This window comes from Tenrec ecaudatus, chromosome 5 (assembly GCF_050624435.1).
Source record: "Tenrec ecaudatus isolate mTenEca1 chromosome 5, mTenEca1.hap1, whole genome shotgun sequence".
Classification (NCBI taxonomy): Eukaryota; Metazoa; Chordata; class Mammalia; order Afrosoricida; family Tenrecidae; genus Tenrec; species Tenrec ecaudatus.
Window position 1 is genome coordinate 83,506,384 of NC_134534.1, and position 22,567 is coordinate 83,528,950.

The 22,567-nt window shown below is 39.8% G+C and overlaps 1 pseudogene; it reads right to left on the reverse strand.

Moving 5' to 3' along the window:
• Window positions 1–13,387: 13,387 nt before the first annotated feature.
• LOC142449142 (small ribosomal subunit protein uS5 pseudogene) lies at window positions 13,388–16,775 on the reverse strand (annotated as a pseudogene).
• Window positions 16,776–22,567: the final 5,792 nt, after the last annotated feature.

Here is a 22,567-nt window from a genome sequence, read left to right on the forward strand (position 1 = left end):
AAAAAAAAAGATATAAGTGTGTGTATGTATGTGTATATATGTGTATATGTATATATGTATGTGTATATATGTATATATATCATATTAAATGAAGGGGGAAGTGCAGAGTGGAGACCCAAGGCCCAAGTGTCGGCCAATGGAGATCCCCTCATAGAGGGGTTTAGGAGAGGAGATGGGTTAATTAGGGTGTGAGGTAGTATCGATGAAGAACACAGCTTTCCCCCAGATCCTGGATGCTTCCTCCCCCCAACTACCATGATCCGAATTCTACCTTGCAGGGCTGGATAGGACAGAGGCTGTACACTGGTACATATGAGGGTTGGAGGTACAGGGAATCCAGGGTGGATGATACGTTCAGGACCAAGGGTGTGAGGGACGATGCTGGGAGAGTGGAGGGTGAGTGGGTTGGAAAGGGGGAACTGATTACAAGGATCCACATGTGACCTCTTCCCTGGGAGAGGGACAGCAGAGAAGGGGGGAAGGGAGACTCCAGATAGGGCAAGATATGACAAAATAACGATGTATAAATTACCAAGGGCATATGAGGGAGGGGGGGGGAAAGAGGACCTGATGCAAAGGGCTTAAGTGGAGAGCAAATGCCTTGAGAATGATTGGGGCAGGGAATGTATGGATGTGTTTTATACAATTGATGTATGTATATGTATGGATTGTGGTAAGAGTTGTTTGAGTCCCTAATAAAATGTAAAAGAAGAAAAGAGAAAAAAATGATTAGGGCAAAGACTGTACAGATGTGCTTTATACAATTGATGTATGTATATGTATGAACTGTGAAAAGAATTGTATCAGCCCCAATAAATTGTTAAAATAAAAAAATTTTTAAAAAAAGAAAAGAAAAAAAAAGAATTGTACGAGCCTCAAATAAAATGATTTTTTAAATTAAAAAAAAATTCTACAAAACAACTGAGCAGGTCTCCAAATATGTAAATATCAAAGAAGATGTAAAATGGCACAGGGGACTATTTGGGATTAAAGGAAAAAGTAACATGGCAATCAAATTTTTCAGATGAGCCTTGATTAGATGCTGAATTAAAAAAAACTTATGAAGGATATTTTATATGTCCTTTTGAACTAGTTGTTATCTCAATGTCAAACGTTTGGGTTGAGAAAATCATATTTGGGAAAAATGTTAAGACATATGTTCTGAAATATTTGGAGGTAAAATGCCAGGATGTTTACAAATTATTTTGAAATGGTTCCCAGTCTGTAATATATGTATGTATATAATATACACATTTAAATAAGGTCCTAAGACAGTACAAACAACTAATGTGCTTGGATGCTAACAAAAAGACCTCAAGGTTGAGTACACCCAGAAGAACCTTAAAAAAAAATAGCCAGGTTTTCTATTTCTAAACACTTAGCCTCTGAAAATCCTCTGAAGTACAGTTCTCCTCTAGCAAACATGGAGTCACCAAAAGGTTGCCATGAGCTGGAATTGACAGCTGATTTATGAATGCATGAATGTATAACTGGTCCACTGGTTTTTCTAGAGAGAACGCTAAAGCAAATATCATGAAATATTCCAATTGGTAAATATACAGTAAAAGTTACCCAGGAGTTCATTGTTGTACTCTCAGTTTTCCTTAGGTTAATTTTTTTCAAAGTAAAATTTTAGAGAAAAAGCAATATTGTTTAAGAGAAATATAAGTACAATCATATTTGTTTCACACATTTATACAGCGATTAATTTCATTTTTACCATAGGCCTTCATATAATTCAAACTCATGCATTAACAGCTAAACAATCTGTCGGCAAGGAAGCTGTCAGGAAAGAAAAGTGGAGGAGATTTTATTTTAACGAATATTGTTCAGTTAGAAATAAAAACATATGAAAGTAGAAAATATATGGCTAATAAAATATATCCTTTCTACGTGGCTTCACTTCTTGAAATGCAACAGATTGGCTCTGATTTCAAACTAACTGCAATTTCTGAATACTGACTGAGACAGCTGTCCCAAAGCAAGCAGAGTTTGCCAGGTTACCTAATAAAATTTAGCCACAAATAATTTGGTATTGCAATGACTGAAAAATGTTTTTTGTGTTCATCAGAGATAAAAAGTAAATAGTCCTAAATTGGTTTTGGTTGATTAAAATGCATTTTTATTAAAAACATGAACATAATGAAATTATGTAGTAGAGATGATGAAAGGTTTAGAACCCGGGGCCGGCCCATTGAAGGCATGCATTCCGGATTGCAAGATGCCCCGGGACTTTCCCCAGTTTTCCCAGTTTTTCCCTTAATGTCACATGCTTCAAAGCAGGCTACGAGGGTCAATTTTGCAGCAGGCTTACTCGCACTTTGACTTCAAGCTGACTTTGTAATCTCTCTGTATTTGAAGGTGGTGTTGCTGGCATCTCTCATCAAGCCAACTCCATTTCATGGTGACCCAGTAGGGACAACACAATAAAATATTGCCTGGTTTTGTACCATCGTCAGCGTGTTTTGTCAAGCCATCTCAAGGAGGGTTTCCCTTGTCCCCATTGGCCCTCTGCTTCACCAATCATGATCCTGAGTTGGAGCAATTGCGGCTTCCTGAGGGAACGTTCAAGTCAAGTGGTTCAGACGTTGTTCTCTTGTAATCTATTACAACCTCCATGGACTTATTTTCATAAACAGACCACCAGGTATTTTCTTCCTACTGTCTTATTCTGGAAGCTTTCTTTTACATGCAATACAGATGGCATAGCTTCCCAAAATCACAGCAACATGCAAGCCATTTCAGTATGACACATTGAAAGAGGAATGGTGATTTGGGAAGTTACAGGTCTGTTACATTTATCTCTTTACTATTTTAGTCAATAGCATTTTGCATGAAATATGTTATAGATCTATAAATTCCACCCACAAAAACGTCTACTACAGTATGATGACTTTTGTTTTTAAATTCAGTTACCTGATTCCCACAAGAGAAAAAAAATAGATCAGAAGAAATGTTGACAGCATATTTTTTGATACTTCAGACAAAATCCTATGTGTATCCATAGATGTGTGTACAGCAGCCACAAACAGGGTGGCTTGAGGACCTGTGGACACTCAGTTTTTTATGTCATCGTGGGAGCCTGTAAATCATCAACACAGGAATTTCAGAACAGTGATGTAGGCAAAATCACACAGTGGGTCTTCAAGGCATGATCCTACAGTTCCATGTAGGGCTTGTTAAAACACTACTGGCATCTGTGTAAAGGAGCATTCGCTTGTATTATCTAATTATAACTACATGTTATGTAGGAAACATGCTAAATGATCATCACTGTACTCGACGAAAGTTAGTATATCAGAATAGATTTGCCTAGGTCACTGTAACTGGAGGCAACAGCTAATTCAGTAGCCCTCATGGCATAATGGGTTATATGTTCTGGGCTACTAACCACAAGGTCAGCAGTTCAAAATCATTAAGCACTCCTTGAGAGAAGGACTTTTTAGAATAGTGATCTCACACAAATACATTCTTTTGTGTTAGCTAATTTTGCTCAGCAAAATAGCTTCCCTGTTCATCAAGATTATTAGGTGTTTCTCAAATTCATAGTTACTCTTATCATTGCATAGTATTCCACTGTGTTATGTACCTAGGTTTATTTGGTATTCTTATCTTTTATTCTGTTTATGCAGGGGATTGCATTAATTGTGTTTCTAATTCTGAACCATCCTTGTGTGCCTAGTATAAATCCCCCTTAATCATAATGCATCTTTATTGTTTTCTTGACTACAATCCACATAACACACATTTCAATGATCTAAATGTATTAAAAAGAGTTATACACTCATCGCCACAATAAATTTTAGAAGGCTTTCCTCATTCTTATACTCATTATTAGTTCTCCCTTCACCCCACCTTCCCTGCCATAACCCTAAAAATCAATCCACCTATTATCTCCTCTATGTCTACATCTCCTGGATTTCATACTCAGAAAAACTTACATAAATTCATACACTCGAAAGCAAAAGATAAACTAGAAAAAATTTAAAATGTGTCAAAAGGGAGAATAAATGATAAGGTGCTAGCTTTTAATCTCCTACACACATCAGCATTAATCCACTTTCCAATACAGCCTTTCTGATAACAACATTGTTCACACCCCTAGGAAATGGGCAGAGGGTATTCACCAAAGACTTAATCCATATGGGAACCCTGCATATAGTTTTTTTTAACTTTTATTGTCATCCATAGGAGCCCTAGTGCCTTAAAGGTCATGCATTGGGCTGCTAACCATGAGGTCTGTAGTTCTAAACTACAAGTTGAACAGTAGGAGTAAGATGAGGCTTTCTACTTCCATAAAGAGTTGTTATCTCAGAAAACCACGAATGCTGTTCTACACTGCCCTGTAGGATCACCATGGGTTGGAATCAACTCAATGGCAGTGAGTTTGGGTTTTCTTTGTCATCCACAGCCTTATGCATACCAGGTGCTCAGAATTAAGTGCCATGACAGTTCCCACTGGTGTTCTTGGGTTTTATTATTTACAATACTTACATCACATAGGTTGCTATGCTTTTTTTTTTCATGGGAACTTAGCTAACACCTCACTTAAATGACTGCTCGTTTTAAGATAAACCTGTAAGACCCCAGACACTATTCTTTCAAATAGCTGGGCTCTATCTGATTTCTTCATGAGTCTTTGGTACAACACCATATCTTCAGTGATCTCTTCATGAGGGTAAGTATTAATTTGGGTAACATCATGAAAATTGATTGTTCTTTGGTTATGGCTATGATTAAGTGGAAGCTCAAAATCCATTTCATGTAACTGAAGTTTATTTATAGCACTGGCATATTTTATAATCATCATTATGATTTACTGGGGAACACATTGATTCAGCCAATTATAGAGCATTTACAAGGTCTCATGACTTCAAATCCTATAACATTGGGATACTAGTCGTCTGCTTCTTCTCACACTTCCAAAAGAGTATTTCTGTTCCTTTACTCTGCTACAGCTTAAAGTAAATCTCTCTCAGTGTGGTTTCCAAATTGGATTCTTCGGATGAAGTCTATGAAGGATGCTGTGAACCTCAAAAGGAAAAATTCTAAAGTCATGTTGTATAAAGCACTCAATCTGGGTCACCAATGGCTGGATAGAAACTAGGTAAGAAAATGTTTGCTTGGGAACATAATGCAGGATGTATTCTCCATTGGGGGTTTATATAAGCAATGTTAAGTGTTTTTCCCAATGGCGGGCTGGTTTACCCACCAAGAGAAGTGAAATTACCTCCTCTGACATAGAGATCACCCTTCTTTTGGATTTGAATTTCCATTACAGTTAACTAAGCACTCTTGTTGAAGTGTCTGTTGATTTGGGTGGCCATGTCGTTATTGTGACCTGCCATTGAGTTTGTTCTTAGTCATAGAAACCCTGTATACAAGAGAACAAACACTGCCCCGCTCTGTGCCATCCTCACACTTGTTCTTAATGTTTGAGAACACACTGTTGTAGCCATTGTCTTATCCATCTGGCTGAGAGATTTCTGTTTTTTCACTACCAGTCTACTTTAACAAGCATGTGAAGTACGTGAGACAGAATCTCCCCATCCTTGCGCTAAAAATAATTCTGGCGGTACTTCTTCCAAGAACATTGTTAGATGAAATGAATGATATATGAAATTTATCACATCTTGGGTACTGCCTCCCCCAACAAAGTGATTTTTAAGATATCGCAAGCAGAGGGAGGTATGTGGATCATGAGCATTAAGCAGACACACCATCTGGTTGCTGGGAAGAAAAGGTAGAAGAAGATTGCATGACCTAAGAACAGATGCGTCCTCTTTCTTGCTGTTCTTCCTTATCGCAGTCTTCTCGTTCAATACTTGTTCTTTTGTGATATACTAATTTGTTCAGCATAATACTTTCCAGGTCCATCCACGTCAAGAGGAGCTCTGTGGTATCATCACTATTTTGGGGGGGATGCACAGTCTCCTTGTGTTGTTTGTCCAAGAGCTTCTTTATCCACGCTTCAGCGATGAGCACTGGGGCTGTTTCCTGCTTTGTGCTACAGTGAACTGTGCTGTGATGATCATGGTAGAACACACATCATTCATGTTGTGTCTCTTACACCTTTGGGATACACATCTACCAGAATTATTGCTGCATAGTATGAGCTCGCCTTTCCCAGTTGTGTTGGGTACTGCCATGTCACTTTCCACAATGGCTGGACAGGTTTACAAACCCAGCACGGAGTAGGAGAGTTCCACGTCTCTGCACCCTTTCCAGCATTTGCTCTTTTCTGTTTTTTAATTGAATTTTAATTAGGCACTCATTGTGGGTGGAAGAATACACCTTATTTTTATTTTGCATCTCTTTCGTGGATAGCGAGTGGAGCCCTGGTGGCATAATGGTTACACATTTTTCTCTGAACTCCAAGGTCAGTATTTCAAAACCACCAGTCACTCTTGGGCGTACAGGAGGCTCTTTACTCCTGAAAATAGGTAGAGTTTTGAAAACTCACAGGAGTAGTCGTACTTTGCTTTAGAGGGATGCTATGAATCAGAACCAACTCGTTGGCAATGAGTCTGGTCTGTATTTGAATGCCATTATTGCTAAACTGTCTGTTCATGTCTTTTGCCCACTTTTAAATTGGATTATTTGTGTGTGTGTGTTCCTATTGATATGTTGTAGAATACTATACATTTTAGAAATTAGCCTCTTGTCCTCTGTGCCATTGCTAAAGATTTTTTTCTCAGTTGTGGTTCTCTTTTAACTCTTTTGATGAACTGTTTTGATGTGCATGAGTGTCTTATATTTATAAAGTCCTAGGCATCTATTTTGTCTTCTGCTCTATATGTGCTTCCTTTATTATATCTGGTCATATATGTTTGCCCTAAACTAGGCCTTTAAATTTGTCTCTATTTTCTCACTGATAATCTTTATAGCTCTGGGTTTTCCTTATAGGTCTCAGATCCATCTTGAATTCCTTTTTGTGCATGGAGTGAGGTATGGGTAGTGTTTAATTCCTCTGCAGATGGAGATCCAATTTTGCCAGCATCAATTGTTGATGAAACTGTCTCTTTCCCACTTAATGTTTTTGGATTCTTGGTCAAAGGTCTTTAGATGGATAAATTATAGAATTTTCGATTCTGTTCCATTGGTCTATGTGGTGGTCATTGTACCAGTGCTAGGCTGTTTTGACTAATGGAGCCGTGTTGGATAGTAAGGCCTCCTACTTTGTTTACCTTCTTAAGGATTTCACTACTTATCCCAGGTCTCTGTTCTCTCCATAGGAAATTGTAAGTAGTTTACCATTTGGGATTTGGATTAGAATTGTGATGTATTGCTTTAGATAGTATTGATATTTTTACAATATTAATTCTTTCTATCTAAGAGTGTAGGACATTCTTCCATTTGTGTGGGTCTCTTTTGGTACCTTGTAGTTTTGATCTGTAATGTCCATTCTACAAATCCTACATTTCTTTTTTTACTTTTATCCCTATTTCATTTTGTGTGTGACCAGTGTGATTGGTATTGTATTCTTGCTGTCTTTTTCAGAGCTCTCTTCACCGGCATACAAGAATCTAACTTATTTCTGCTTGTTGATCTTAGATTCTGCTCTTTTATCAAATCCCTGAATTGTTTCCAACAATCTTTTAAAGGAGGTTTTGGAGTTTTCTATATATAAAGTCATATTATTTTCAAATAGTGTGAGTTTCACTTCTGCTTTGTCCAGTTATATTTTCTTGATTTCTTTCTGCTATCCAATGGCTCTGGCTAAGACTTACAGCTCAATATTGAATGTGAAAGTGATGGGCGCATGGTGGGCCCTTATCTGCTTAATGTTCTCAAGAGTAATGCTTTGTTTTCCCCTGTTGAGCATAATGATGGTGAGGTAGTTAGTTTATTGTGCCAACCTGGCAGATAAACACATGTGGGGTTAATTAAAGGGTGGGTGGGGGGGATAAATGGCTCAGTGAGCCTCGCCTTTGGAGTCCTTGGGTCTCTTGCTTTGTGATGAGCAGACCAGAGTGCAGCTGCCTTAGCCAGGTCCCTGCTCCAGGTGGCGAGGCTCACTTTCTGCAAAACATCCCTGAGGAGAAGCCGCATGGACCTACCCCGATGCAGCCCTGGGTGCTGGAGCAGCCGCGTGGAGACCCCTGCCAGTACTGAGATGCTTACACATTCACTGACTCAGCTTTCTTCCTGCAGTCGACGTCATAGTGTGTGTTTTGTGAGATGGAGGAGGACACTGTAGATCAGTGTCAGACATATGGGTTAATGTTGGATTTATGGGCTTGGGCAGCACTGGGTTGGGATGTTTTCTTGATGTACACTTAACCTTTATATAAAACTCTCTCTTATTATGAGTTTCTGTGGATTTGTTCCTCTAAAGTACCCAGACTAACACAGATGGCCGTTCATTTTTCATATATGGCCTTTATTGTGTTGAGGAATGTCCCTTCTCATCTTATTCTGTTGTGTATTTTATTAGGAATGGATGTTGGATATTGTCGAATGCTTTTCTGCATCATTGATAATATCATGTAGTTCTTGGTCTTTGTTTTATTTATGTGTGAATTACATTGGTTGTTTTTCTAATGTCCGACCATCCTTGCAAACTGGGCATGAATTCCACATGATCACGTTGAATTATTTTTTTGATATAGTGTTGAATTCTTTAATCAGAATTTTTTTAAGCAAAAGGAAATAAATTTATTGGAGCCCATATGGGAAATGCCCAGGAAAAGGGTCACACCATTCACGGTAGCCCCCATGTCCCAGAGGGACTCCCCTTAAGCCCAGGACTCCCCTTGAGCCCAGGGGCGGGGCTCTTTGATCAGAATATTGTTCAAAAGCTTTAGGGAAATGTTCATGAGAGATATTGGTCTGTAGTTTTCTGCGTTTGTGAGGTTGTTGCCTGGTTTTATTATCAGGGTGAAGCTCATGTCATAGAATACATTTAGTACTTTGTTGTTTATTTTTATATTCCTGAATAGTCTGCATAGAATTGCAGCCCTTTACTGAATACTTGGAAGAATTCGTTTGAAGTTATTTGGTCACAAGCTTTTCTTGGTTGGAAGTTTTTGATAACCTTCTCTATTTCATCTTTTGTTATGAGAATGTTGAGCTTTTCTATATCCATTTGTGTTCATCTGGGTTGATGGTATGTTTCTAGATATTTTCCCATTATTTCTAGGTTATCAAATTTGTTGGAGTACAATCTTTTGTAGCAGTGTGCTATTTTTATTTCATTTAGATATATTGTAATATAGCCCTTTTCATAATAAATTCTAGGTAATTTTACCTTCTCTTTCTTTTCCTTTGCTAAGTTAGCTAGTGACTTGTCAACATAGCCAACAAGAAATGCTGTGTTATTTGTCTATCACTAATGCCACATCCTTTTTCATATAGTCCAGCTTCTCAAAGGAGAGGAAATTCAGAGTCTTCCTTGTCCTACCCAATCTGGCTCTCTCCCATAGATGGATGAGGGAAACCTGTTATCTGGGTGCCTGATCTCAGCCTGTTCTTAGATACAAACCCCTCTGATCTGAAGTCAATGCATAGAGATCCTTCCTAAATGATATCAAGAGGGACCTTTTATATTTGTCAGGATGGCTGTGTCTTGAGGAAAGATACCTAGATTGTCTAGGAATTATTACTAATGACTACAAGAGAGCACTTACCTTGTGGCATATGGGTTGAATAGGAATATAGAAGCTTAGCTTGACTCCATTCCAGAGCAGGTCCAGCAGGAGTATGGATTCACCATGTGTTTTATTTTATTTTGTTTTGTTTTTATCCCCAATACCATAATATATAGTAGTAAAAACCATATTAAGGAACAGGCAAGTTTTCACATTGGTTTAAAGGTCCCTGGAGTGAAGTATAGTGAAGGGTCAATTTGAAGTCCATGGAGCTGCCTTTAGTTCCATAATAGTAAACTAACGACAGCACCACATTCCTAGGAAAACTATAGGGTCATGACTACCATCACGAATTTAAAGATGTAAAGAATATTTCTACAATATTCTCATTTAATTGGACTCTTTAGAAAATTCAAAGCTAGATAGGTCACAGTGGCTAAATCTAGATGACTGTAAATTTTATCAGGGGGGGATGCAATCACATCTGTGACTCTAGTTGAATCTTTATCCACGGATGCCTAATGACTATCCAATGCTTTTTGATTTCACAATTATAGCATAGACAATCGGAAATAATTTGTCTCTATATGGCAAAGATATGTGGCATAGCCTTTTCAACTACTCCGCTGTCATAACATGACCTAAAATTGTCTAATTCAATATCTCTGTGTCTACTGAACCTTGAAAGGTGACTGGTTTGAGGAAATATATACAAGAACAATCCATACCAGAGTTTTCAAGACATCATAAGGAAAAAATTAATATCTTTATACTGATTACATGTCAAAATGACACATTTGGGATGCATTGGGTAAATAAAACATATTATTAGAGTAAGTCAACTATTCTTTAGGCTGTTTAATGTAGGATATAGGAAAATTTTAGTTATAAATGTGACTTGCAAGTACGGTTAACACATACTCCTCTTGAACGATCCTGGTCAAAAGGAAGCAAGAGTTCACTGATAACCAACGGACACCACAGAAGTTCATAAATTGATTATGTTAGATTTACTGGCCCCAGTAAGAAGGTCATAGGCTGCATCTCAGTATATTTCAGTAAGATCAGTGTATGTAAGGGAATAAGTGACTCAGGGCCTGTGGCAACAGTGAAGTTAATTTTCAGTGTCTAGTCGTCTTTGCTCGACATATCAGGCATCCTTTCTAAAGGACGAGGTAAATCGATGCTTCTAGCATTGCTCAGCATCAACAAAGTACAATGTTTCGTGGCTTTCTTTGGATTTTGAAAGAAGCACATTCCATATTTGAGCATATTGCTTTGGCTTATGTTTTGATGATTATGAGTAGAGTCCACAGCAGTGGGAGACGGCAGGTCTAGTGGCCCTGCTCAGTGGTCTTATGATTCATCAGATCCGATTTTAATGGAGTCCTACCGTCAACCTCATGGGTGGCATTATAACCTACATTCCTTGGACATGGGAGTGGTACCACAGGCCCTTCAGCTGAAAAATATTCTCCTTTTGAAAAGCAGATTCTGGATGGCTGCTAAACCTGCTAGGGAATGCATGCCTGACGGCGGACTCTCAAGAAACGTTGTATCATGTAATCATGATAGTGGAAAGGCCCAAGCCTCCTATTATAAGTAATCCCTTCTGGCTGATAGTTCAAACTCTCTGGTGGGTACCTAGTCCAAGTTGTTTTCTAACAACCCATTTCCATTTCGTATGACCGCCTAACTGGAGAGGATGGCGTCATTTTACCTGGATCTGCAGCTATAAAGTGTGTACCTGTTACAGTTTACCCTACTCTGGGGTGGTTTCAAAAGGAAGTGATGAAGGGAAATCCTCTGCGTGGCTACAACTCACCTTGGGTATATGATTAGGGGTTACATTTGATAGCTTCACATACAGGTTCACACTGATTCATGAGAAATAGCTAATGTTGGAAATTTGGTCATATGTCTTTAAAAAGCCTATTGGAAAATTAAAAGATTCTGAAATCATTTGTGGCATAATTATACACTATTCTTGATATGATTGTACTATTGAATTGTATGATATGTGAATTATGTGACAATCCAAAAAAAGGAACAGAAAAGAAAAAATCCTTACTATCTAGTCAATTTCAGTTCATGGTGACCAGCATTGGATAAATGGTGACAAGGTGGCTTCAAGGAGTGGAGCAAAGATGGATGTTTTGGAATTGACCTCAATTGTGAAAATACCCATATCAGAAATGTTGCCATCAGTCTTTGCTCTAGCCATTCCTTCGTTCTATAACCTATGTGCAAAGAGATTGTAGTAACAGGCTATAGGATATTTATGAGTTCAATAAAATGTTTCTCGCTATGTCACTCACTGCTGAATACGCAATTTGTAAACAACCAGGTCTCATGCATTGAGACCAGTTTCCCAGGTGGTTTTGTCAGCGCCTCTTTTCCTCACCCATTAATTCAGGTGTAGATGTAGTAACTTTCCATAGTTTTCTATGTAAAATTGATGGGGACGCACTTGCAAATACAGACTTTACAGAAGGTATGTAGTTGGAGAAGAAATTTGCATCACAAATGATAAATCACTAAAGATGTGATGTTTATTGAATATTTTCTGTAAAATACTTCTCCACTAACTCAGACATAAGTCTCCTGTCATAAAACAGAGCACTCTCCTATTTCCTGCAGTCTCTCCACTCCAACCTTTCCAGTCTAATTTGTTTTTATTTCATATACTGAATGTTTTATCTATCTTTTCCTGCTATTCTGTTATCACACACCCTGGGGACTTGCCTCGCCTTTCCCAAATCACTTTTCAAAGTATTTTTCTAAACCAAGATAATTTCCTACCTTCTAAAAATTCAGAATCCAGTGGTCATGGTAATCTTTCCACTCAGATGCCTGAGAGATGACTCCCGGAGTTTAAGCTCTGACATGAAGTTGTTTGGATGCTCGATGTTGAGGCTCTTTGAGTGAAGTTGAATGTTATTACACTATTTGTAACCGTTTTTAGGTTTGCTGTAACAAATTGCCCCAAATTGGCTTAAACAAACAGAAATTTATTCTTTCATTCCCGGGAGCCCAGGAGTACAAAAATTAATCCCAAGCCATAAGATTTGTACTGCAGAATTTGTATTTTCACATTCAAAGACACCTGGCTATTCTTCAGTTCTTTCTGTTATTGACTCTTGATCGGTTGGGCGCCTTTACCTTGTGGGCAGTGAAGTTGGCCAGGTGAAGAAGAGGGCCTGTTAAACGCTCTAAAATATCTCCACTCAGGAACACCGAGGGCTCAGAAAGCCTTTGCTTTGTCCTCATAACACAGCTTTACAATGAACTTGGCAAACAAAAAAACCCCAAAATACATGAAGCTCCTTGGATATATGAATAAAGAGACATGATGTCTGATAAATAATCAAATAAAATGTCAATGAAATGCTGAGTCAATTTTCCAAAACTTTTTTTTTCTTTCTGTACAATGATTCTGGATGCATCTGATTTGTTTAATATGCTTATTTATATCCATATTTTTGTTATACATTGACACAGATCTTGCTAAAATTGGACATGTCAAAAATGATACATCTTTTATTTAGATTGGTTCTCTTATTGATCGAAGTGAGTGGAGTTATCCTTTGATAGCTATTAAGTTTGTAGTACATTGAGTTTTACTCTATGTTTCTCTAGCACAAAGTAATACTGACTAACACTCTCAAGACTAGTGATTCCTACCTGTCTTACTTAACTAGGGCTACCATATCAGAAATCATGTTTGACTTGAAAGAACACAATTTTATTATTTTTTTCAGATTCAATTCACTTTATTATCTTTTATATAAAATTGGCTATGTGGTAGCAACAGCTGGAGCCTGGGTCCTCTGCACGGAGACTCTGGTGTGGGGCTCCACAAGATGGGCAGTGAAGTCCTGGTAGGGAGACTTGGTGAACACGGTCTCTTTCCAGAGGTCAGGGGTCAGAGAGCTGTAGGTCGTGGAGAGGGCATCAAAGGTAGCCTTGGCAACGCTGCCCAGGGTGGCTGTGCAGCCCCTAGCTGAGGTGCAGCAGTCATCAATCCCTGTCATCTGCTGCACCTTCTTGGGCACAGGGACTGAGGTGGTGCCAGTGCCATTGGGAGCAGGGATCAGACGCACCAGCACACACCCACAGCGGGGGACCGGCCACCTTTAGGGGACCATGTGGGGCTTGCTGATCCTATTCCCCCAGTAGCCTCGCCACACGGGGACAATGGACAGCTTGGCCAGGATGACTGCCTCGCGGATGGTGGTGGCGACTTTCTTGGAGTACTTGACACCCAGGCCAACATGACCATTGTAGTCCTCGATGGCAACGAAGTCCTTGAACCTGGTCTGCTGGCCGGCTCAGGTCTGCTTCTGCACAGGCACGATCTTTAGGACCTCGTCCTTGAGAGCCATCCCCAGGGGGAAGTCAATGATCTCAGCTCCTTGATGGGCAGGACAAACAGATAGAGCTCCTCCAGGGACTTGATCTCCACGTCCTTGACCAGACCACGCAGCTTGGTGACAGGGAGCCACTCCTTGTCTTTGGCTTTGCCCTGCCGAGCTCCCTGGCTTCGTCCATGACCCTGACCTCCCAAGCCGCTGTCCCTGGGCCTCAAGGCCCCACACCAGCATTATCCTCCATTTAGCGTTTTCTCGGAGAAGCCAAAAAATTTTCTAATACTTCTGGAAACCAAAAATCCAAATCAGAATCTTAACCATGTTTTAGTTCAACTTTTCAAGAAATAATGTTTAAATGACTTGAACCCATGGTTGGTTATGCCTGGCCCAGAGATTTTAACTAGTGTTCCGATCTTAAAAGAATTGTTTGTTTTTTATTTTGTTTGGAATTGAAGTAGAGTTTTGATTAATTTATAGAATATTAATTTTAGAGGGCTAAAATCATTGTTAGTATGGATAAAATTTTACAGATTAAGCTGGTTTTCCCCATTCAACTCTTTGTACCCATTTCATGACATTAGTCATCATCCCCTCAATGTGAGTGTGCTCTCATTTTCCTTTTTGGGTGCTCTATTTCCGTTGGCATTCTTGTCCCTTTCTGCTTGCTGGGTTTTGTTATTGGGGAGATGCTTTTGCTTTAGTCTAGTCCAATTGGTCATTCTAGGGAGAGTTTTCTCTCGAAGGTTATTGTTCACTTTATATTGCTTGCCTGAAAAGTGATCTGGGGGTTACTGGTTTCAGTATTAGATGAAGAGCGTTAGAGGACATGGTCTAAGGGATTCCACTCGTCTCTAAAAGACCACTGAGTCTGACCTGTGTTCATGATTTTGAGTTTCGTTCCATTTTTCTCCCACTCTAAGACCTTCGATTGTGGTCCTGACAAGGGTGAGTGGTGGCGGGAATACCGCATGATCTGATTCTTGGGGTCTTAGGGTCGTGGAGGCTGAGGTTCAGGTTGTCCATTCATCGTTGTTAACTAGTTATATCTTCGAATCTTTTAGTTTCTTCAAGATTTTACTTTGGAAGAGAATAGATCAATAGTTGGATCACAAATGGTCCCTCACAAGCATCTCAACCACTACTTACTGAATTAGGCCTTTTTTTATGTATAAAATATGCTTTGCATTTATTAACCTCACAATATACAAATACACATCCTAAAGAATCTTCAGTAGGACGTTTTTTATAATACATTGAGACCAAGATATTAAAAAATTGAAAATGCCAAACCACATCAGAACCCAGTCTCAGTAGACATTTTTTTAGGCCATTTTATTTCACCAGTGTCTTGAGCTCGGCCACCATTTCTTCCTTACTTGAGGGTGATGGGCTTCCTGCAGTTGGCTTACTTTCGAGATCTTTCTGAACTTCCTTTAAATACTTGTTCTAGCTTTAAAATATTTTGGTTATTGCTCTTGTTTGCTTGTTTATTTATTGGTGCTGTTTTTTTTAAACGTTTTATTAGGGGCTCATACAACTCTTATCACAGTCCATACATATACATACATCAATTGTATAAAGCACATCTGTACATTCTTTGCCCTAATCATTTTCTTTTCTTTCTTTTTTTTTTCCCTTTTCTTTTTTTACATTTTATTAGGGACTCATACAACTCTTATCACAATCCATACATATACATACATCAATTGTATAAAGCACATCCATACATTCCCCGCCCCAATCATTCTCAAAGCATTTGCTCTCCACTTAAGCCCTTTGCATCAGGTCCTCTTTTTTTTCCCCTCCCTCCCCGCTCCCCCCTCCCTCATGTGCCCTTTGTAATTTATACATCGTTATTTTGTCATATCTTGCTCTATCCGGAGTCTCCCTTCCCCCCCTTCTCTGTCCTCCCTCTCCCAGGGAGGAGGTCACATGTGGATCCCTGTAATCAGTTCCCCCTTTCCAACCCACTCACCCTACGCTCTCCCAGCATCGCCCCTCGCACCCCTGGTCCTGAAGATATCGTCCACCCTGGATTCCCTGTGCCTCCAGCCCTCATATGTACCAGTGTACAACCTCTGCCCTATCCAGCCCTGCAAGGTAGAATTCGGATCATGGTAGTTGGAGGGAGGAAGCATCCAGAATCTGGGGGAAAGCTGTGCTCTTCGTCGGTACTACCTTGCACCCTGACTGACCCATCTCCTCCCCTAAGCCCCTCTATGAGGGGATCTCCAGTGGCCGACACTTGGGCCTTGGGTCTCCACTCTGCCCTTCCCCCTTCATTCAATGTGGTATATATATAAATATATACATACATGTATATATATACACATACACACATATTCTTTTTTTTTTTTTGCATGATGCCTTATACCTAGTCCCTTTGACACCTCGTGATCGCACTGGCTGGTGTGCTTCTTCCAGAATTAGGCCTTTTTTTATACCATTTTTTCCATTAACTTTAGCGATTCTCTGTTGTAGAGCAACTTTCTACACCTCTTCTGACACGCACTGTGACCTTTTCTTTCTTACCTGTCATTTTAATGATCCTTTGGCTTCTTCATGATGTAGCTCTTGCCGTCATCCCCGGACTTGTCTTATCTTCCACTTTAGTACTCCATATATCCAATCTGTTCTTACGATGATCTCTAAATTTAGGTGGTCTACGATCAAGGTTGCATTCTAGCTCACATGGACTTGTTTTAATTTTCCTCAACTTTAACTTGAACCACAGCTTACTCCTGGCCTTTTTTAGCTGATCTTCTCCACCATCTCTTCCAAAAGAGATAGCAAATTTGATTCCTGTGTACTCCATCTGGTGAAGCCCATTTATATAGTTGCTGTTTATGTTGTTGAAAACAAATGTCTCTGATGTATTTCTAACTGAATTTCTCAAAGATCTTCTTTTTACTATGTTCAAAATTAGAGAAAAGGTTGTAGCTGTAAAGGATTTTTGTCTTGCCTGGATCCGCAATGCTCACGGAAGCAGCAGTCAAGAGAGCCAAAGACTCATTGCACTAGGTAAATCTGCTGCACTTGACCTCTTTAGTTCATGAAGAGCAAGGATGGTACTTTGAGGGCTAAACTGTTCCTGACCCAACCCATGGCATCCTCTGTAAGCATGTGAAAGGTTTTGGAATGTTTACAACAAGATGGTCAACTCTACTTTGAGAAGGCAGTTCCTCCTCGGCCCTCTTCCCAGTGCCTTCCAACCCAAGTGGACCAACCTGAGGCACTACCATAGACAATACTCTGCTTCCACTCATTAGGCCTTCAGTAGCTTACAGTGTTTTGCTTCTATGTATAAGCTTTTAAGAAGCTACTTCCTCTGATGTGGACAGCTGATTCCTTCTTCATAGTCTATTTTCAGTCTGGAAGGTCCACTGAAATCTGTTCATTTGGGGCAACCTGTCGGCATTGGGATTACCAGTAACAAAGCTTCCAGCAGCACAGCAACACACCAGCCACCACAGTTTGAAGACAAACTGACAGAAAACTGGTGGATTCATCACGACGTAGTTTTTTCTTTTAAAATATTTTCTAACCAACAGGCTCATTACTTTGATACCAGCAATTTTCTAAATGAAAACACTTTATCTTCACCCACATAAAATACTAGGTTTTTTGAAATAACAGGAGAAAAACCCAAAGCCATAGCTGTAGTTTCAAAAGCATCAATTATAATATTTCCTTGAATTACCTTGTCAAATTCTTGGGCTGATCTGTCTTTGAGATGACAGAATTTAAAAGCTTAGTATGCTTTGAACTGGAAACAAAACCATAATCCCTTGCCTCTGTAGTTAGTGTATGTGTGCATGTGTACAGTACCCTATTTCAAAACAAACAAACATGTGCACACACATCAAATACGTTCAATAAAATATTTTTGTATATTCAGAGCAGCAAGCTCTGGTGCTGTCATTTAAGGCACTGAGGACCTTCAGCGATCTAGCCTAAGTCTATGTGCCTTTTATGGAGCAGAAAGTACCCAGGCAGTCGTCTGAAGACCTGTTTCCTCCACAAAGCACATTTAAAAAATGTAGGCAAGTCAATTTGCCCACACTGAAATTGAGATTCCTGGTAGGGGAACTATACCTAAGTCGGTGTGAGGAGGTCACGGGGAGGGCTTAGAGCAAAGAGGTTAGAAAAGACGCAAAGAAGATCATAAGAGGCACAGAATGCCATGGCTAACACCGAGATTGGTTCTTTAGGGTTTGAATGGCCAGAAGTTTAGGATTGAATGATATGGGACATTGTTTTTATTTTCACACCTAATCCTCAATCCATTTATTTCTTTATTCCATTCTCACGCAAATATCATCTTCGGGTATCCTTCAGGCAATTCCCACTCTCTTTATATAGAATATCTGATTTAATAAGAGTGTGTACATCTAATTCTTGATAAAATACCGCCCAGGTAATAAGTGATAACAAAATAAAAATGTTTAATAAGTATCAAAAAAGAACCAAAGACATGTGGTCAAACTTATCACATGCTTTAAAAGCAGTCCAAAATCTCAACTTGCATTCTAGCCCTGCCCTCTCCAGCATTATAGCTAGCAGTCACCTGGGTTTATTGAGCACTTTCCTTTGGAATGGGCCCATTCTAAAGAAATGGTGTGGAGACCACGTATGACTTCCTCAGACTTAAGTGGAGACAAGGGGAATTCAGTGCCACCCTAACCCATGGCCAATTCTCACAAAGCAGAGGCCAGAGAAAAATACGTGTACTCTCTAACTTCCTTTACCCAACTCGAAAAACAGTCACTTCCCATGGCACTCAACTCTGTTGCTTTCAATAATCCATTGCAATCGCCACAAGCGCCTCACAGTTAACACTCACGGTTGTGGAGTTTGTTAAAGGTGACAGGATAGAAGTCAGGATCAGAAATGTTAAGGATTTGGCTTATTTTTATTTCCTTTAGTGCCTCTTCTCGGCCATTCTGAGCAATGTGTCTCTCTCCAGTTGTCCTCACCAGCTCTGCAGTCCTCTGGTTGCTGCCTGGTTTGACACGTGTTAGGAACCTCCTTTCATGCGAAAACATGTCCGAAGGGCATCTCCCTCTGCAAGACAACTTGGGGTCTGCAACACTCAATGTTACTCATTCTTTAGGCCAAGAGGCCTGCTCTTCCGGGGCTCCTCTGTGTTCAGTTGCTTCCTTTCCTCCAGAGACTGCTACACAATCTGTTCCCAACTCTTCTCTAATATTTGGGTGAGTCTCATTCATTCCTTAATCCTTCCGAGATCTCTCCTTCTATATCCATTCTAATGGAAAAACTGACCACCCCCCTCATTTCAGTTCCATAAGCCTGACTTGCATGCTCCCAACAATTTGGTGAGCGTTATAAAGACTATGGGTAGAAAAGTCACACCAAGCAATTCACCTCAGCACAGTGTCTTCCAAATTTCTTGGCATAGAACTGCTGCTTCGTACTAAGAAATGTAATCAGGGTCACAAAACAACACGTGTATATTGTTGATTGGAAATTCCATGTCTTCTGTAAACCTTCACCCAAATCACAGTAAAGGTTAAAAAATTCAGCTGATAAATCTTAGCATTAAATATTTCATGTATGATAGAAAGACGTGTCTTTTTTATTGGATGTCCTATGAATTGTACAATTATTGCTAACTGGAAGGGATCCGGAGGAGGCTGCCTGTGGAAATTAAGCTTCAATGTTTTCTCAGCTCAACCCATTTTCACTTTTATTGATGAGGAGAAAAAGATCATTATCACAATTCCAAATTGACCGCTATATGTCCCTCATATATAAGCCCAGAGAGGTACTAAACTGAGATTTCAGAAACTCCTTTCACAAAAGTATCTGCCACTTTGGCTGACATCCCCAAAATGAAATGAATTGCTCATGTGCTTTGCTGTCCTTTGGTGTCTGAAGGCTGGAGATAACACGCTGTGCACTTCAAAATCACTTTGCAAGGACAGTGATAATAGAGTTAGATCTTGATACAGTTACTGAAATAAACAAAGAGCAAGGAAGTAAAAACACCCAAATGCCTATCTTTTCCAGATTAATTGATGTTGTTTTCTTTGTAAGAATAGAAAAAAATACCTCTTCATCATGGGTTATGTTTCAAAGTTAGTATTGTAATTAATCCAACCAAAAAAGCAAAAAAACACACGCTCACTGCTATTGAGTGGATGCCAACTCATAGTGATCCCGTAGAACTGCCCCTGTGGGGTTCTGAGCCTGTAACTCTCCAGCAGAGTGGCTGCAGTTTTAGATCTGCCAACCTACTGGCTAGTACCCCACAGTGTAACTAACCACTACACCACCAGGGCTCTTCTTGAAACTAATAGCAGACATTAATCTGTAAGCCCATCATCTTAGTGGTCCTTTAAAAGATGTCTGTTAGGCCAGTTGGTAAATTCAAAAGTGATTTTAAAATCTCCCCTACCCAGTGAATTGCAGTGGCAGGAGTGCACGCAGGGCTGGCACTTCATGGTTAATGAGCACAGGACCCTCACACAGTCCTAAACGGGGCTCACAGGAGTAGACTGCTGGGGTAAGAAGAAGAATTCACTCTCCAAAGGTGTTCATAGCTGTGTGTCAGTTGGAGGTCTGTTCCATTTACCAATAAATGTTTCAGATTCTCTGCTAACAGGATCCTGGTATGCATCCATGTTCAGACTTGAGAAGTGGAAAAAACATCTTATTCCCCCAAAACATGCTACTTCTCCTGAGGGGAATTAGTTACTCACCTGGAAAGCTGTTTGCAATGAATACACTTATTCATAATTTTCTCATATGGAATTAAATTTGTTGAAGTGTCAGAGACATCATCCTAATAGGACCATAATCAAATAATGTACATTTACCCACCTTATATTTACATACATACTCATACACTGCACCCACATTTTCACTTCTCCCAACCTAGTCTACGCAAGGATTTATCTTCAAAGTGTTATCATATTTGAACAAGCAATCTGTTAGTTTATAATTTAATATATACTTACTGACAGAATCTTCTCTTGACATTAAAAGACAGTATGGTAATCTTGCTATTTTTGGTTTTAAAGAACAAGAAAGGAGAAAAATGTGAACGATGACTAAAAATGTTCCCGCAAATACCTGTAACTATTTTAAATTAATTTTTCCACTGGATAAAATCACAGAATATTTTAACTGAAAGGAGATCTGATAATTAGTCATAGCTTCGACATTTATGTGGGTTAATTCTTTGCATTCTAGATGCCTCCAAGTCCCCGAGCTTCTCAAGTACATTCTGGATTTACCATTTCAAAATTGGGGGGGGGGAGGGGGGTCACGGCAGAGCTCCACCACACAAAAAATGAGGCACTCATTACCCTCTCCAATATCAATCCATTTTCTGGATCCTTCCCCATAAATCTGGTTTTCACTTTGTTCTAATTGGGGTGCAACTGCACTCCACTCACGGCTAGCCGCCAAGCCCTTTCCTGAATATCCAGGAAGGCAGCAATGCTTGGATAACAAAGGATAAGTGGATCATGACTGATATGGCAAATTACTTAAAGCTAGGTTTTAAGACCCCTGTCCTTGGATCACTCCCACCAAGCTTAATTGTAATATCTTCCTTAAAAGCCTAAATAAATACAATGATTAAAGTGCTTTTTCTAAGGGGAGGAATCCAGAGGAGGACCCCTCCTCCATACATGTTCCTTGTAGGCCATTTTGTTACTGTGTTGTCGAGGTTGACTTCGGGCAGCCTCCTGGTGCCAGGGTAAAACTGTACTCCAAAGAGTTTCCAATGGCTAGTGTTCACAGACCCCCAAGACTTTCTTCTACAACACCTTTGGGTGAACTTGAACTGCCAACCTCTGTCCTAAAAGCTATGTATATTAACAACCTGCACTCCCTAGGGATCCTATAGCAGCCCCTGGTGGCATAGTGATTACGCATGGGGCTACTAACCTCAAAGTTAGCAGTTCAAAACCACCAGCTACTTAGTAGGAGAAAGATGAAGTTTCTACTCCCCCCAAAAGTTAGTCTCAGAAGTTCACAAGGAAAGTTCTACCCTGGCCTGTGGGTCACTCTTGAGTCAGAAGCAATTTGATGGCAGTGAGTTAGATTTGGTTTGGGGGAGGGGGCACAGTGGGCTGCATATTGAACTGCTAACTGAAGCAAGGTCAGCAGTTTGAGGTCACCAATTGCTTCATGGGGAGAAAAGGAGACTTGCTGTTCCAAAGATTTACAAACGTGGGAAGCCAACGTGGCAACTCAACTCTGTCCTGAAGGGCCTCTGTAAGTTGAAGTCAACTCAGTAGCAGTGAATTTGGTTTTGTTGGAGGGATCCTATGTGGCCCAACTCTAAATTCAACCAGGCTTACAACCATGGAAACAATGTTATTTACATTAATTTTTTCCATTGTAATTTAAGTTAGAAGTTACATGTTGGTTTTCCAATAAACAAATCATATACCTTTGGCTTTGTGGTATTAATTGCAGTCCCCACAATTTAACACCATGCTTCCCACTTCCACGTAGTGCTTACAGTTTCCATCTGTCAGTCTTTTCTATCGCTTTCCTCCTGCTTTATTCTGGATAAGTGGTATATTTTGGTTTCACATAGTTGTTTTTCGAAGCACATGCCTCCCTGGTGCT